This window comes from Schistocerca nitens, chromosome 1, assembly GCF_023898315.1.
Source record: "Schistocerca nitens isolate TAMUIC-IGC-003100 chromosome 1, iqSchNite1.1, whole genome shotgun sequence".
NCBI classification, from domain to species: Eukaryota; Metazoa; Arthropoda; class Insecta; order Orthoptera; family Acrididae; genus Schistocerca; species Schistocerca nitens.
Window position 1 is genome coordinate 268,172,200 of NC_064614.1, and position 15,915 is coordinate 268,188,114.

Sequence of the window (15,915 nt, forward strand, 5' to 3'; positions counted from 1 at the left end):
AAACTAACCACTGTGTCGTCTGGTATCTCACAGAAAGTACTTTAAATCCAGAATGTATTTTCAAGTAAACCAAAATATTGCATTAAAATCTCATTAGCAGTACTGGTAAATGTTCTAAGTATGTAAGCCTTATAGTCGTTACGTAATCATGCAACTAACAAGCAAGAACGTACACACACAGTAACACTGTGTCGTCTGTTCACTATAACAATGCATTCGTAATTTCTGTTTGAATAAGTTCTCTTGGTTCTTGACTGGATGTTTAACTTCAAACATTGTTGCATGTTAACAGTTTCTTAAGTCTGACAAAGCATACTAGAAATGTGAAGTGAGAAGTTTTATGGCAAAGACAAAGTTAAACAGCAGATTATCTTTCAATAAACGGTTTTACATGCGAAATGTGGTGTAAACCTTTACTCTTCCTAGTACGCAGAGTTTCAACTCCAACGCAGTTATCATGTGGTATACATCAGTAAAGAATACTGGAGTTTTTCTCAAGGTTAGCGCCTATGTTATTTTTCTCTGTGCCAGCCGGCGCACGCGGCTGCCTGTGGTGCGAGTCATTGTCTGCTATCTCTTTGTTGCCGCGCGTCGTTATTGCGGTTAGGAGAGCTAACTTCTACAAATTCGCCTTGCCGAGAGGGCCCAGCTCTGTTTAAATCCCGCCGGTTCTGATGCATTTCAGGTCTGTCGTTACGAATATATCGTCTGTCGTCATGTCGGTAGGTTCCGTAGTTTCTTGTTTGTCGGTCATGTGGTGGAGAATTTCTCCCTGAATCGTAACTGCGCGCTGAACTGTTGCGTCTGAAAGTATTCTGTCTCCCTTGATAATAATTATTGTGGTTCCCATATTGTCTATTTCCCTGATTGTCTCTGTGATAGTCATTACCACGTTGAGGTGATCTTTCCCTGTAATTATTACTACTCTGCCAACGGTTGTCATACGGGTGGTGTCTGTTTCGGTCACGATTTACGTTGAAAGAATAGCCTTGTCGTATATTATTTCTGTCATCGCGGAATTGTGACAGATGTGATCTGTAATTGTTGTGCTCCTGTTTCCGCGATTGTCAGTGTCAATTTCCAGTTCTTGTAACAGTCCCTGAAAAGCTTCAATGTCGTCTTTGCAACGTCCTGCCAAAATAATATGTCGTAAATGTTCAGGCAGTTTGATTAAGCAAATGCGGATGAGTTCTGAGGGGCTGTATGGGTTTGACAGGTACTGATTCTTGTGCAACATGTCTTCAAAATATTTCACAAGACTGGAAAATTCAGATTGTTTGAAATGTTTCATCATTATGATGCTATGTTTTACTCGGTCTTGTGTAGCTGGACACCAATATGCTGAGAGGAAGGCATGATAAAAATCTCCTTCACTGTGACAATCGTGAATGACCGATCGCATTCTTACAGCTGGTTCATTCTCCAAGTAGCCGCACATAAATTCTAATCTGTGCTCTAATGACCAGTTGGGAGGAAAACAATGAGAGAATTGATGGAGCCACGCTTGTGGATGAATGTCGTTGCCAGAATTCTTAAATGTTTTGAATTTACGTTTAGTAATAAACAGCTTATAGTCAAAATCATCGTGTCGGCGAGTATAATATCTGTCATTGTTACGTCGTGTCGGCGGTTCCATCTCAAAATTCGGTGCACCTTGCCAATTTCTTTCATAATTTCCGAAGTGTCCTGTGTTATTATTTTGTGGCTGTTCCGTATTTCTAAGTCCCTCTTCCCGTATTGGAGCGCGAGTGTCCTCTGAAATACGTAATTCTTGTACTACTTGTGCCAACTGATCTTGCACTTCCCGGATTTCTCTTTTGTACTGTGTATTAATTTGATTTTGATTTTGTTTGAATTTTCTAATTTGTTCATACTCTTCAGTGTCAGTGAAGGCTACAGGTGTTGTGTCATTCAGATCATCATCTACCTTTGTAGATAAGTTAGTGAACTGATCTGAAAGTTCGGCTACTTTATCCGATAGTGAAATTATTTCCTCTATATGTTTTTCTGAACCAAGTTTCAGAGTGTCCATTTGTGTTGAAATGGTATCTACTGTGTCCTTTAAGTTTTCCTGAGTTTTTGCAAGTTGCATAACCGTATTGGTAGATGCAACTGAGTCAATTTTAGCTTGCAAGGTCTCATGATTTTCATGAACAATAATTTGCAGTTCTTTTATGGCTGCTTCGTGATTCTGTAATGCATTTTCATGCCGCGAAAAAATAGGTTGAAAATGTTCACAAATTTGTGTTTTTACGTCATTACAGACTTTTTGACATTTCGATTCAATGTTATGTAACTCAGTAGTTAAATCTTCACGTGTTTGTTCAAGCGTGGTGTGAAGATTTTGTTCCATTGCGTCTAACTGTTGCTGTGTTTGTCTCTGGTATTGTTCCATTGTGTCTAACTTTTGAAGATTTTGTTCCATTATGTCTAACTTTTGAAGCTTTTGCTGTGTTTGTCTCTGATTTTGTTCCATTGTGTCTAACTTTTTAAGATTTTGTTCCACTGTGTCTAACTTTTGAAGCTTTTGTCCCATTTCTTGCATTAATTGTAATAACAATGCACTGGTGTCTGAAACATGTTCCTCAGTGCTTTTCGGCAGTGAATTTGCACCGGCAACATTCACATTTTGACAAGCGGAAAATGTGTCTTGACTCATTTGAAAAAACGGTGAGGACGCAAAACCTGAATCTACAGTATTTGCAAAATTGTGTCCTGTCATTTCGGATTCCTGAGGCGAGCTATTGCCGACCGATCGATCGATAATGCTTCCCTGTTCACTACTCGTTTCATTGTCTACGCCATTATTTGACGCCCGCTCCATTTCCCTATGCACAGTTACCAAATTACTACTTTGAACGTCTGTTAATTCATTACACAGTGGTGCTGGCAAGCTACGCTCGTCGTCACTATTATTTCTCAGTTTACTTTGGAGCCTAGTGTTACGTTTTTCACACGCCATTATTGTCACAATATTTCACACGATAACACAAAAAAGCACAATTTGAAGAGCAAAAATAAGAGAACACATTAACATAACACTGAAAATAATATCTAGTTAATTGCAAGCGCAGCTGCAAAATACTTGGTGCAAATCTATATGCATGCCACAACTGTTTTACTGTACAACAATGAAAGGCTGCAACTAAAAAGGAGATTCTCTCTACAATTACGCGCTAGCAATAAACAATAGCTACACTAATTACACAAACTACAAGAAAAAAAATCAGAAGATTCCAGTGAGGTATCCTCGGCTAAGGGTCGACATATGAAACGTCCCCTTTCAACAATTATACACGACTGTCCTTAAACTGACACACAATATTTTTTTAGCGCAACGCAATCTGACTTTCAATAATCTCTACAAGAGAATGGCCCTGACTAACATTAACCTGTACTTTTCACAAATCACTTACCTCACAAAAATCTTCGCTACTCAAGCTACTGCAATACAGCGAGCGCCACTGCTGCCAGCTAAATAAAAGATTCAAAGTACTGAAGGCACTAACTACTGATAGGCATAGTTAGCAAATGAAAGATTTTGATAGAGAACAACCAATGTATTTACCTCAATAGTCATAATATATATAGCAGTTCATGACAAATTTCAAAACTCCGCCATCTCTCTCCCCACATCCACCACTGCTGGCGGCTCACCTCCAACTGCGCAACGCTACGCGCTGTTCACAGCCAGCTGCCTAACACTACAATGGCAGACAACAATGCAAACTAGCCACAGACTGCACACAGCACAGCCAGTGATTTTCATACAGAGAGCGCTACATGGCGGCGGCGTTACAAATATAAGAACCTAAACAGCCTACATATAAGAACCTAAACAGCCTAATTACAATTGGAGTGGTGGGCAATTAAAATACTTGCACCAAGCGTTTGAGCCACAAGCAGAATCGTTTTATAAATGTACACACACATGTTTTAAGTAAGGAAACTGTTGTTGTTGTTGTCTTCAGTTCAGAGACTGGTTTGATGCAGCTCTCCATGCTACTCTATCCTGTGCAAGCTTCTTTATCTCCTAGTACTTACTGCAACCTACATCCTTCTGAATCTGTTTAGTGTATTCATCTCTTGGTCTCCCTCTTCGATTTTTACCCTCCGCGCTGCCCTCCAATACTAAATTGATGCCTCAGAACATGTCCTACCAACCGATCCCTTCTTATAGTCAAGTTGTGCCACAAATTTCTCTCCTCCCCAATTCTATTCAATACCTCCTTATTAGTTATATGATCTACTCATCTAATCTTCAGCATTCTTCTGTAGCACCACATTTCGAAAGCTTCTATTCTTTTTTTGTCTAAACTATTTATCGTCCAAGTTTTACTTCCATACATGGCTACACTCCATTCAAATACTTTCAGAAAAGACTTTCTCACACTTAAATACACTCCTGGAAATTGAAATAAGAACACCGTGAATTCATTGTCCCAGGAAGGGGAAACTTTATTGACACATTCCTGGGGTCAGATACATCACATGATCACACTGACAGAACCACAGGCACATAGACACAGGCAACAGAGCATGCACAATGTCGGCACTAGTACAGTGTATATCCACCTTTCGCAGCAATGCAGGCTGCTATTCTCCCATGGAGACGATCGTAGAGATGCTGGATGTAGTCCTGTGGAACGGCTTGCCATGCCATTTCCACCTGGCGCCTCAGTTGGACCAGCGTTCGTGATGGACGTGCAGACCGCGTGAGACGACGCTTCATCCAGTCCCAAACATGCTCAATGGGGGACAGATCCGGAGATCTTGCTGGCCAGGGTAGTTGACTTACACCTTCTAGAGCACGTTGGGTGGCACGGGATACATGCGGACGTGCATTGTCCTGTTGGAACAGCAAGTTCCCTTGCCGGTCTAGGAATGGTAGAACGATGGGTTCGATGACGGTTTGGATGTGCCGTGCACTATTCAGTGTCCCCTCGACGATCACCAGTGGTGTACGGCCAGTGTAGGAGATCGCTCCCCACACCATGATGCCGGGTGTTGGCCCTGTGTGCCTCGGTCGTATGCAGTCCTGATTGTGGCGCTCACCTGCACGGCGCCAAACACGCATACGACCATCATTGGCACCAAGGCAGAAGCGACTCTCATCGCTGAAGACGACACGTCTCCATTCGTCCCTCCATTCACGCCTGTCGCGACACCACTGGAGGCGGGCTGCACGATGTTGGGGCGTGAGCGGAAGACGGCCTAACGGTGTGCGGGACCGTAGCCCAGCTTCATGGAGACGGTTGCGAATGGTCCTCGCCGATACCCCAGGAGCAACAGTGTCCCTAATTTGCTGGGAAGTGGCGGTGCGGTCCCCTACGGCACTGCGTAGTATCCTACGGTCTTGGCGTGCATCCGTGCGTCGCTGCGGTCCGGTCCCAGGTCGACGGGCACGTGCACCTTCCGCCGACCACTGGCAACAACATCGATGTACTGTGGAGACCTCACGCCCCACGTGTTGAGCAATACGGCGGTACGTCCACCCGGCCTCCCGCATGCCCACTATACGCCCTCGTTCAAAGTCCGTCAACTGCACATACGGTTCACGTCCACGCTGTCGCGGCATGCTACCAGTGTTAAAGACTGCGATGGAGCTCCGTATGCCACGGCAAACTGGCTGACACAGACGGCGGCGGTGCACAAATGCTGCGCAGCTAGCGCCATTCGACGGCCAACACCGCGGTTCCTGGTGTGTCCGCTGTGCCGTGCGTGTGATCATTGCTTGTACAGCCCTCTCGCAGTGTCCGGAGCAAGTATGGTGGGTCTGACACACCGGTGTCAATGTGTTCTTTTTTCCATTTCCAGGAGTGTATATACTCGATGTTAACAAATTTCTCTTCTTCAGAAACGCTTTCCTTGCCATTGCCAATCTACATTTTATATCCTCTCTACTTCAACCATCCTCAGTTATTTTGCTCCCCAAATAGCAAAACTCAACTAAAAAAACCGAAGAGGCTAATACACACTTCCCCGAAGGATATGTATGTTGCAATAGGAACTACCGTCTTGTACTCGTATGCATCTCTCGATGATCACCGGAGTGCCGAAGTAAATGAAAAACTTCTAGCAGAAGTCTTCGGAATAATTTTGCTCCACTCCTAAATCAGATGTCTTATTTATATTTATGAAGGTATTTGGGGCCGTATCAACAACTGGATTCTTCTGCTCAAACGTACGCTACTCAATAGCGGAAATGTAAGGTCTAGGATGACCACAGACAATGTCATTAAATGCATGATTTAAACTTTCAAACGGAAGATGACATGCGAGAGACGGCGCACTCACATCTTATATCTTCCTCGATGGTTCTCTAGCAAGCGCGTCGGTTACATACTGTATTCTTACGTCTGTATTCTTAGTCTGCCCCGCTTCGGTAGGTTAGTAAACTGTCTCCAGATTATGTTAAACTTTCATGGATGAATGAAGTTGTGCTACGGAAATACAAAGAGACACAGTACAACGAATTTCTGTACAAGCTGTGAATGGAAAAAGTTCTGGCTCTTGCCGTTAGCAGTACAGACTATGTCGTATATAATTTCACTACTGAACGATATAACTGATGTCATCAGTATCGTTGATCAGTGTTGTACAGAAAACCCACCACAAAGCCAGGCCTACGTTTCGTGGAGGCACCAGCACGCACGGTGCTGTATCGCAGCTGCCATCTTGATACACACATGTTGTTGATCTTGCAGCACGCCGCATTCAGCGTCAAAGAAGACAGATAGCGAAGAATCTTCTTATCTATGCTGCTGACGCAAGCCGCCGTGTGGTCTTGCGTGTGCTTCAGTACGAGACTTCCTGCACGCGCGCATAAGCTACTGCATCTACTGATAAAGCTGTGACCTCTGTTTCCCAGCGTCTGAGTAGTGGAGAAAAATATAATCGCTCTGAAAGATCACACAGTACACTGAAACGAATGTCTTTCACTCTTAGCCGAATATTCTATGTGTAGTTTTTAAGTAAAAATATTAAAGAAGATGCCTTATTGGGAATGGAACGAGGGTACCTGCTTTTCAGGTAACAGACCGTCGTTAGAGCACTGCTACCAACACATCATACAATTTCACCTTGTCCCATATGATCACTGCGGATTATACCGTTATTAAGAAAAACAGTAACATATCGTTGTTGTCGTAGATGGTTGATGGATGAGTTTTTCTGACGCTGATACTTGTTCTGCCTCCCAGTCTGCGTAAGTCCTAAGGTCTGGGACTTAATCGATCCTAGGATTTTCCTGTCACTTATCGCTTCTTTCAGCTCTGAAAAAGCTTAGCTAATGTGAACAGTCTCAGATTGCACTGTGGCTCGAAGTTCACGAGGTTTGTCGCTACTGCTTCGTTGCATAAAACTTCCTCGTTTTATTGTCACGTGCCATCGTTTTCGACGCAACCCTCCAACGTCTTCGTCAGGAACAAATGACTGTCGTGGCTGCTGCTATGGTGACCATCTATAGGCCATAGACGGCTTGTGACTGGTCATTGTACATCATTATATCACGTCAGTTTCACAATCAGACAGTGAATAATATTTGATGAAACTGAACTCTTGTGCCACGCTTATACAGGGTGTTTCAAAAATGACCGGTATATTTGAAACGGCAATAAAACCTAAACGAGCAGCGATAGAAATACACCGTTTGTTGCAATATGCTTGGGACAACAGTACATTTTCAGGCAGACAAACTTTCGAAATTACAGTAGTTACAATTTTCAACAACAGATGGCGCTGCGGTCTGGGAAACTCTATAGTACGATATTTTCCACATATCCACCATGCGCAGCAATAATATGGCGTAGTCTCTGAATGAAATTACCCGAAACCTTTGACAACGTGTCTGGCGGAATGGCTTCACATGCAGATGAGATGTACTGCTTCAGCTGTTCAATTGTTTCTGGATTCTGGCGGTACACCTGGTCTTTCAAGTGTCCCCACAGAAAGAAGTCACAGGGGTTCATGTCTGGCGAATAGGGAGGCCAATCCACGCCGCCTCCTGTATGTTTCGGATAGCCCAAAGCAATCACACGATCATCGAAATATTCATTCAGGAAATTAAAGACGTCGGCCGTGCGATGTGGCCGGGCACCATCTTGCATAAACCACGAGGTGTTCACAGTGTCGTCTAAGGCAGTTTGTACCGCCACAAATTCACGAAGAATGTCCAGATAGCGTGATGCAGTAATCGTTTCGGATCTGAAAAATGGGCCAATGATTCCTTTGGAAGAAATGGCGGCCCAGACCAGTACTTTTTGAGGATGCAGGGACGATGGGACTGCAACATAGGGCTTTTCGGTTCCCCATATGCGCCAGGTCTGTTTATTGACGAAGCCGTCCAGGTAAAAATAAGCTTCGTCAGTAAACCAAATGCTGCCCACATGCATATCGCCGTCATCATTCCTGTGAACTATATCGTTAGCGAATGTCTCTCGTGCAGCAATGGTAGCGGCACTGAGGGGTTGCCGCGTTTGAATTTTGTATGGATAGAGGTGTAAACTCTGGCGCATGAGACGATACGTGGACGTTGGCGTCATTTGGACCGCAGCTGCAACACGGCGAACGGAAACCCGAGGCCGCTGTTGGATCACCTGCTGCACTAGCTGCGCGTTGCCCTCTGTGGTTGCCGTACGCGGTCGCCCTACCTTTCCAGCACGTTCATCCGTCACGTTCCCAGTCCGTTGAAATTTTTCAAACAGATCCTTTATTGTATCGCTTTTCGGTCCTTTGGTTACATTAAACCTCCGTTGAAAACTTCGTCTTGTTGCAACAACACTGTGTTCTAGGCGGTGGAATTTCAACACCAGAAGAATCCTCTGTTCTAAGGAATAAACCATGTTGTCTACAGCACACTTGCACGTTGTGAACAGCACACGCTTACAGCAGAAAGACGACGTACAGAATGGCGCACCCACAGACTGCGTTGTCTTCTATATCCTTCACATCACTTGCAGCGCCATCTGTTGTTGAAACTTGTAACTACTGTAATTTCGAAAGTTTGTCCGCCTGAAAATGTACTGTTGTCCCAAGCATATTGCAACAAACGGTGTATTTCTATCGCTGCTCGTTTAGTTTTTATTGCCGTTTCAAATATACCGGTCATTTTTGAAACACCCTGTACATAATGAGCCGTTACAGAGACTCTTTCATTACAAAAGTAAGCTCCGCACTAGTTTCATGGACCACTGGAGCCACGAAAAGCTTGTTTCAAGAACTCTCGGAAAGACCTCTGGGACGATCCACGCACACAGGATGGGTGAAGGGCATTGTCCGATTTCAGCGAACCGTGCTCTAATCCCCAGAGGGTTATTTTTTGTTAGGAAGTAAAGACTTTCATAACCTGCCGGACATGAGTTATTATCTATCCCTGAATTACGCTCAAGGGTCATGATACGCAACGGACCGTTGCCAATGGGTAGTTGCTTCGCTTCCAAACCTTGAGTGCGTCTAACCAGGAAATCGGAACCTGGTAAAAGTTACAGCTGCCCATCTAATTGCTTCCAGGGACAAGAAAAATTTTATTTTCATTTTTTCACGTAATTTTTTGACGGAATTTAAGAGTTTAAAATGATGTCATAATTTGCTCTTTGAGAGGTAGAATATCATGTTAAAGTTTGATACAGTAGACAAGCATTACAATGTCTTAAGGAAGTGTAACTTGCGGCGCGCAAACACAAGAACTTTATTCATTCAGTATTTGAGAGTGAGAGCACTTACCGACTTCTGACAAACTTTAAACATGATTTCCAACCCTTACAAAACGTTTTCTCGCTGACGCTCCCTACAGAATGACGAAAGGAAATACGTTTATCGCTTACTACCTTTTTGCTGTTATGGAGTCAGATTTCAGCAGCAGACAGTTTAATTTCTCACTTTTAGTGCCAACATACTTCGCAGAGAATATCTGCATATATCTTTGGATGAATCTGCAAAATTATATCATAATATTTTTAGTCCCATTCATCCAACTACACTTTTTTCACTGATTACCAGTTTTTTAGTAGATATTCGTCTGTGGGTTTGAACGAGTTGTCTAGGAGAAATGATTTTAAATTAGATTTAAAACTTGCTTTGCTACCCGTCAGGCATTTTATGTTATTGTGTTGCTGCACATTGAACACCTTACTGAGCCACTAACAGCTCATTTTTCCCTCTAATGTACTGTTCTTGTCAAATTGTGACAGATTATTTATGACGAATTATATTAGCGAATGTATGAATTGTGACGGCGCAGTTTAAACGCATACCTCCGTGGGTGAAGACTACGTATTATTCTTACTGTTAGCTTTTGTGCATCGATACTTTCTTTCCAAGTGATGAGTTAGAAAATTATTCTGTACGACACAGCTGAGTGGAAATACGCAAACTATGTTTTTAGCATTTCGACCACATCTCACCCAGTTCAGCCAGTATAATTAAAACACGGTTTGCATCCGACCAGAGCCGGCAATTTGTGAGGGACTCTAAATGTCTTAATCAGTATAACTGTTGATCAACATAGTCGCGAATAATTCAGTTGATACTATACCAATGACGTCACCAGACACCAAGTTAAATGCAAATCTTTCATCTTCGGAAGATAGTCTTGGCATGATATCGACGGGATTAGCAAGCGGACGGTTGGCAGGTACGGATTATTTTCAAGGTAGTGCTGTATTGTTTTTATCTGGTCTGAAGGTGGCAACACTGATGGAGCGAGAATGTTCAGCACATTCTCTTGTTGACTATGCATGGAAGCCAAATAAACAAACATTCCGCAAAAGTTCTTGTTTATTACATCCAACCTTAGATATTGTTTCAAACATGAAGCATATCCGCGAACCTACAACGCTGGATAACCAATGAGAGCAAGATAAATTTATCCCAAGCAGTAGCAGATATGGAAGTCTGCATTATTAACGGGGGCTTGCAACAACACCATTCCAAATAATCAGAGCTAGATCTCGGTCTCACCAGAAAAAATTTGAGATCCTGTTGTACATAACTTACCAATTCTACTTAACCCTATTTGGGTTTTGAGCAGTAGCTTAAACATTCGAATTAATCTGGTAATTAGAAGAGCTAATTTAACGTGTCTTTTTATGATAAGTCAGCTTCACTAGCTGCCGTTGTTTGAATTAAAATATACGGTTATTCTACAATCATTAGAACTGCACCTTTCGGTTGTGCAGTGATTTACGGATGACTGTAACCTGTAAAGAAGCCTTACTTTGGTTACGGCAGATTGTTATCATCCAAAACTTTGTTTAGGCTATGAAGTGCATTGCAACTAAAGCATATCACGTCATCATATGGTGCAGTCACTGTTAGATATCTATTATGGACTAAAGCAGCACTGGAGTTCGTTGGCCATCTCCGTAGCGCTCTCGCACAGACTTAACGGTCCCGTGACGCAACACGCCGCCCTTACTTGAATCTTCTATTAATCTAATCGGGTAAGCGTCCTAGACTGATGAACAATACCCAAGAATCGGTCGAACACATGTTTCGTAAGCCACTTACTTCGTGTATCAATACAGTTTCTTCAGATTCTTTTGATAAATCTCAGCTTTGCATCTACTTTCAATGCAATTAGTTTTATGTTGTCATTCCACTGTAGGACACTCCAGATGGTTACATTTACGTATTTAATGGTTGTTTCTGTTTCCAATTATTAATACCGAATAGTGTAAAATGATCAATTATGCAGACTATGATACATTTACTTAGGTTCAGGCTCAACTGCCAGTCCTTGCACGAACTGTCGTTCTTCTGTAGGTCTTCCTGCGTTTCGCTATAGTCAACAGAATCGTTTATGAAAAGCCTTCCACGACATCATTTGCATCTAATGAAATGTTAACGCTCACTGTGGATACCCTCGAAACTACCTTTACAGTTGTTTATTCCATCCCGTTCAGTTAGATCTGTAGACATTTGGAAATCGAGTCACAGGTCTACTACCCGGCCGGTGTGGCCGAGTGGTTCTAGGCGCTTCAGTGTGGAACCGCGCGACCGCTACGGTCGCAGGTTCGAATCCTGCCTCGGGCACGGATGTGTGTGATGTCCTTAGGTTACTTAGGTTTAAGTAGTTCTAAGTCCTAGGGGACTGATGGCCTGAGATGTTAAGCCCCATAGTGCTCAGAGCCATTTGAACCATTTTTGAACAGGTCCACTCCGGTACTTGGCAAGCTCGTATTTTATTGACTAAACGGAAGTGCGAATCATACGAACGGCGTCCGAAGGTCAAACAACACGGAGTCAGCGTTAACGCCGTTGCGCGCGGTTCTCAGTATCTCGTGGACGAACAGAGCGACCTGACGTTCGCAGAGCTCAGTTTACGCTACGTAGACGTTTAAAGAGGAGATTTTCGGTCTCTCAAAAGTCATAAGTCCTGACCAGAAAGCATGTTCCATAACTCTAAAACGTATTGTCGTTAGCAATTTTCGTCTGCGATCTTCTGTTTCCATACCAGTATTGTGGTATGGCGAAGGTTTTCTGGATGCCATGAAAAATGGTGTTACCTTGGCCCCTGCTGTCATCATTCGTTCACCAAGATGTCAAGATTTTCAAGCAATTTTGCTTCATATACACGTCTTCATAGATTATCATGTTATCTCCTTTCTATGTCTGCTGCTACTATCATCCACATCGCTATCGATATGCACTGATTTAAAAAAAATGTTGCAACACTAAGGAACTGTGCGACATAAACGAAAGTCGGTAGGCGTGTTTCTACATCTGAAAGGTGATGTCTATTCCAGTATTGCGCCAGTTGCATAACAATGACGCTAATTGCGTCACTATAAGGATGCAGATTAGGTTTGCTTCAAATACACGCTATAGCGGTCGTGAGCGTTAGTTACCTTTGAGAATGGACTGGTGAGTTGATGTTAGGCAACAATGTCTTTAAGGCGACAAAGACGCCGTTAACAACACCTCACTGAGTTTGAACGAGGTCTTGTAACACAGCTATCAGAAGCTGGATGTTCCTACTGCGTTATTGCAGGAAGACTTGGCAGGAATGTAGCCACTGTACGTGATTCCTGGCAGCTGTGATCACGGAAATGTACGGCCGCAAGAAGACCGGGTTCCAGATGGCCATGTGGCACTACCGAGAAAGAAGACCGTCGTGTGCGGCGTATGGCTCTGGCTCTTCATACTGCATCTGCAGCAGCAAGTTGAACAGCCGTTGACGCCGCTGTGACGCAACGAATTATTACAAATCGATTACATCAAGGACAGCCCTAAGCCAGAACCCCTGTAGCGTGCATTCCACTGACCCCAAACCACCGTCATTTGCAAGTTCTATGGCATCAAGCGAGCGCTCATTGGAGGACAGGGTGAAGGTCTGTCGTGTTTTCTGACGAAAGCTATTCCTGCCTAGGTGTCTTAGTTAGAAGGAGACGAGTTGAGGGCCTGCAACCAACCTGTCTGCGTGCTAGACTGGATCTATATTAGACTGGATCTACACCTGAAATTATGGTCTGGGCTGCGACTTCGCATGACAGTAGGAGCATTCTCGTGGTTATCCTCCTCTCCCTGACTACAAATTTGTGGTTAATGTGGTGATTTGATCCGTTTTGCTGCCATTCTTGAACAGCATTCAAAAAAAAAAAAATTAAAAAAATGGCTCTGAGCACTATGGGACTCAACTGCTAAGGTCATTAGTCCCCTAGAACTTAGAACTAGTTAAACCTAACTAACCTAAGGACATCACAAACATCCATGCCCGAGGCAGGATTCGAACCTGCGACCGTAGCGGTCTTGCGGTTCTAGACTGCAGCGCCTTTAACCGCACGGCCACTTCGGCCGGCACAGCATTCCAGGGTATAGTTTCCAACAGGATAATGGTCGCCCACATACCGTTGTTGAAATCCAACATGCTCCACAGAGTGTCGATATACTGCCTTGGCCTGTTTATCCCTAGATCTGTCTCCAATTTAGCACATTGGGGACATCACCGAACGACAATTTCAGCGACATTCTAGACCAACGGTAACCGTCCCTGTATTGACCGACCAAGTACAACAAGCATGAAACTCCATCGCACAAACTGACATCCGGCACCTGTACAACATAATGCATGCACGTCTGCGTGCTTGCATTCAACTTTCTAGCGGTCAAAGCGGTTAATAATGCACCGGTATTTCATATTTGCAATAGCTTACCTCGCGCTTGCATTAACCCGTGATTTTACAACGTTGATCACTTGAATATGTTACCTAGACAGATATATTCCCGAAATTTCATTATTCTGCATTAATTATTTTTTGGAGTTGCGATTTGTTTTTCCGTCTATGTATATCACCCACTGTAGTAGACTTATCATACGCCCCTGGGACACACCCGAGTGTATCATTACACAAGTCAAAACAGGGATGATAAAAAGCACAGAGAAGGAAAGAATAGAAGCTTTTGAAATTTCTTGTTAGTAAGAATGCTGAAGAATAGATGGATAGATCGCACAACCAGTGACGAGGTGCCGAATCAGTTCGTAGAGAAAACAACTTTATCGCACTTCTTGACTAAAAGAAATGGAAGGTTGATAATACATCCTCACGATCAAGGAATAGATAATTTAGGAACAGAGAGAAATGTGAAGGAATTCAAATTTTAGAATGAGAGCAAGGCTTGGATGCAGTAACCATTTTCACTTGTATGTAGGTTGCAGTTAAGAAGAATTGCAGAGAACAGACTGAAGTGGTGAGCTGCATCGAACCAGACTGCTGCAGGAACAACAACAAAATCTGACTGATTTTAATTGCCCTGGTTTCAAGTACAATTTGTCTGTTGTTGTGGCCGTCAGTCTGAAGACTGGTTTGATGCAGCTCCCAAAGCTAGTTTATCCTGTGCAAGCCTCTTCATCTCTGCATGACGACTGCAATTTACATCCGTTTGAACCTGCTTACTGTAGTCAAACCTTGGACTCTATCTACAGTATTTACCCTCACATGAACTGACGAGTTCTTCCTGCTTCAGGACGTATTCTGCCAACCTATCTCTCCTATCCTATCCCTAGGTTATGCCACAAATTTCTTTTCTCCACAATTCGATTCAGTACCTTCTCATTCTTTATCTGATCAACCCATCCAACATTCAACATACTTTTGTAGTACTAGAAGTCAAAAGCTTCTGTTCTCTTCTTGTCTCAATTGTTTATCTTCCACATTTCACTTATGTGCAAGGCTCCACACCAGACGAATATCTTCAAAAAATCTTTCCGAGCACACAAATTTATTTCCTTTGTTAAAAATTTTGTTTTTCACAAATGCTTTTCTTGTCATAACCAACCTGCATGTTATATCCTGTCTACTTCGACTATCATAAGTTATTTTGTTGCTCAAATAGCAAAATTCATCTACTTCTAGGTCTCATTTCCTAATCTAATTCGCTCAGCATTGGCTGATTTAAATCCCACGTCACTTCTTTACTTTTGATGATGTAAATAACGTATTTTTTAGACATTATCTATTCCGTTCAGCAGATCCTCCTGGTCTTTTGTTGTCTCTGATGAAGTTACAGTATCAATGGCGAACCTCAACTTTTTTTTCTTCTCCCCGAACTTTAATTCTCTCTTCAAATTTCTACTTTGTGTCCTTTGTTGCTTGCTCAGCGTAGCACTGAATAACATCGGGACTAGGCTACTATAGCCCTATCTCACTCCCTTTCAATTATTCCTTCCCTTTCGTTCCACTACAAGCCCTTCATCCCTTTATAAATGGATTGCCGATATTCTGTAAGTTTCCAGAATGAATATTTCAATCTGGGACGGAGGCGGAGTGTGTGCTGATGTGAAACTCCTAGCAGATTAAAACGGTGTACCGGACCGACACTCGAACTGGTTATTCTTAGTGTTTTAATGTCCCTATAATACGTATGGATAAAAGTAACATCGCATTGTACTAGTTTGGGCTCATTGTTGCGAAGGTC